Raw genomic sequence first — 3,475 nt, forward strand, 5'->3', positions numbered from 1 at the left:
TACTTTATATTTATAAATATAAAATTTATAAGTATATATAATATAAAAATTGTTTTGCATTGTTGTGTTGTGGTTAGGGAATCAAAGGCAACTCTGTTTCAAAGTATTCTTCCATTATCTCTACCTCAGTGTTTGGTAGAGTTAGACTTAAAGCTTTACCATTTGTAGATTTACAGCCTAGAGGCAAGAGGAAACAATGTGATTAAAACATTACCAATTTAAGGCCTAATATCGAGGAGAAACATATGGACTTTTCCAGGAGCTATGGAAATATTTGGTGATAGAGAGTCAGTAGTGTAAGTTCCTGCCTGGTTGGATGATAGACAGGCCAGGACAGTAGGTAATCATGAATATGAAAATTATTTCACCTTCTTGGCTTTAGCTACTTTTGAAATGATAAGTATAATAAACAATTATATTTTGATAAAATACCTTCTATTCTGAACAATTCTGTCTGAACTGTTCATCTCTCTATGATCCCTTGTAACTAAGATTAGTTTTGTTCCAGTAAGACAATCTATGCTGTCAGGGTAAGATATTCTGGTTGGTCTGTTCCTACAAGGAAGAAGGGTAAAGGTTCAGGTAGACATTTGTCCCAGCAAGACCTTATTTGGGAAATTTTATGCTGCAGAAGTTTAGAAGTAGCTCTCAAGCAAGGCTTACTTTGAATCCATTAGCTCTACAAAGCTAACTCAGTTGATAAATAAGTACTTGAAAAGCCATCACCTTTGGACTTAGCTTTAAAGGCTTCAAAGTATGATCAAATTTAAAATGAAAACGACAAAATAGTCATTGACAAAAAAATTGTAAATATGAGCAATCGGCCAAATGATATAAGCTTTTCCACTATACACAGAATTTTAGAGAAATAAGATCAATCACATTTTAAGGAACAATAAGTGTTCCTTGTTACAAATAGGCAACCATGGATATATGCCTGTGTAAAGATTGCATCATTAAGTACTTAAATTTATAGGGTACTTCATGCTTCAGCAGCAGGTCTACCCAAATTACAATAATACAGAGATTAACATGGCACTTGCACAAGGAGTATATGAAAATTTGTGAAGTATTCTATGTTTTTCATTCTTCTGATGCAAGAAATATAAAAACAGTTATTAAAAAGTTGATTATAAAAATACAAGTGTAACAATACATGTAATTCATAGAATTAAAGGTTAGTTTGACATCAGTGTATTAAATCTTCACCTTAGAAAGGCCTTTACATAGCATAACCTTTACAAAACTGAAATTACATAACATTGTCATGTTATCCCAAAGAAATAAAATAATATAAGGACCTAGGAAAAAAAGGAATCTTAAACTTCTTCTATATGGAATGCAATCTGAAAGGACACATTTATTAATGAAACTATACATTATATAAAAATGTAGAATTCAAAGTATTATATCTAGGAGCGAATGAAATAGATTATGGATATTGTACAAACATAGATATACTTTTTTCACAAAAGCACCATTTCAACAGATAAGTTAAAATTATTTCTGATTAAAAAAATCACAAACTCTGCAGAAATCATTATAGATGTATACAAAAAACTCTTGAATGCATTTTGACATCAGAGTCAGGCAATTCACTTGGAAGAATACCATGGAATCCATGAATTTTTAAAGTAAGATATTGCTGTTGCTTTTTATTGTGAAAAAATTCGTAGGGCCACAAAGGATGGACTGGCATTTTTGAAATTTAAGAAACTTAACCAAACCATTACGACTCATGCGAAAAATTTGTACAACCTTCCACAACTTCAAAGAGGTAGTGATACATACTTATCCTTTTGGCAATATTAAATGCAGTTTCTTCCAAGCTGTTCTTCAAACCTGGTTTGATATAATGGTTCAACAGAGTATCTTTTCGATTTCTATTCCCAGCAGCAACATGCAAGGAGGACAAGAGGCCTTTAATTTGGGGATTGGCATCTGCCACTCTGGTATTATTCCACATATAAGCACTGTGCTGGGGTGTCAGCCATTCAGAGTTATTGCATGAATATCTGCCTTGAGCTACCAACTCATGGACAATGTCTAAATGTCCACTCTAGGCTTCCATATGAAGAGGGGTATACTCATCCTCATCCCTAGTATTCATCTGGGTGGCCTTTTTGGAAAGTAGTCTTCACACCATAGTAAGCAGATTAATTTCGGCATCCCAAAGAAGAAATTTGCTTGGATCCTACTTCATTTTTTTCTTGAAATTGATACCATTCCTCACTTTTTCATCTTGTTCCTTGTCTGAACATGAGCACCCTTGGTGTCTTCATGTGCAGCTTATTCTAGGAATGAGAAAATAGGATACAATGCCTTCTTTGTAAATGATTTGGGAAATATCATGTTATAGTGTAAGAGAACTCACTATTCAACATATGGGCTTTAAGAGCTTTCTAGTAGCTTTCTAATGTTGGTATCCAACATTAGAAAAAATGTATAATGCAGTAGTAAAATAGAAGTCCTTGGTATGACTACCTAAATTTTTGCTTTTTTAAAGACACTTGTTTTCATATAAAAATAGGCCTGTCTATTGCCTTCAAGTGATTTTGATGATTGAAGATGCTTAATGAGAAGTCAAAATGTATTAGTAGTCCTTTACTACCAATTAAATTTCACTTTTTCTTCTTGGAAAATATAATGATCAAAGCAATAGTTCAGAATCAGCAAGCAATAGTTGAGAATCATGCTTCAAGTGCAAGTGAATCACCAGTAAGTAATCCTCGATTCCATTTTCCACAAAGTTTTGTCACAGATACAATCTGCCTGCCTTCTGTAGCTGTTTTCCTAGCCTGGACCTATTCCTTCATTGTACAGGAAAAGTGTGATTCAACTGATTTCAGTCAGATCTGTTAGTAGAATTATCAAGTATTTAGATTCTTTTTTTAAATTAGTTGTGGGGCCTGAACTCGGCCTGGGCACTCTCCTTTAGCTCTTCAAATCAAGGCAAGAGCTGTACAACTTGAGCCACAGAACCACTTCTGGATTTTTCTGTTTATGTGGTGCTGTTCTGGGAAATGACAGAGCAGAAAGTGAAATGATGAAACTAAAAATATAAAAGCAAAATAAATTAGGATAATTATGGAGCAACCATATTGTCTATGAGAACCATGAAAGAGAAAGAGGAAAAGAGATACATATGTGAAATGACATAGCTAGCCACAAAATCCATGCATCTAATCAATTTACAGAGCAAACAATTTTTTTATTTTTTAAAAGAGATGGAAATAGAATTTATGTATTTACTTGAAATTAGTAAATACATTTTTAGTCGCCTACGTAATGAGACATAGCTTTGACTAAATTACAGGCAAGAATCTTAATCCTTGGGCTGGGAAGGTGGCTTAGTGGTAGAGTGCTTGTCTTGCAGCTTACTACAGTGTGGAGAGTACTTTCCAAAAAGGCCACTTATATGAATACTAGGGATGAGGATGAGTATACCCCTCTTCATCGCGAAGCCTAGAGTGGA

General features: G+C 33.8%; 1 pseudogene; it reads left to right on the forward strand.

Moving 5' to 3' along the window:
• The first annotated feature begins 984 nt into the window (after window positions 1-984).
• Window positions 985-1,084, forward strand: LOC138810723 (U6 spliceosomal RNA; annotated as a pseudogene).
• Window positions 1,085-3,475: the final 2,391 nt, after the last annotated feature.

This window comes from Dipodomys merriami, unplaced genomic scaffold (assembly GCF_024711535.1).
Source record: "Dipodomys merriami isolate MVZ:Mamm:240054 unplaced genomic scaffold, mDipMer1.0.p SCAF_507, whole genome shotgun sequence".
Classification (NCBI taxonomy): Eukaryota; Metazoa; Chordata; class Mammalia; order Rodentia; family Heteromyidae; genus Dipodomys; species Dipodomys merriami.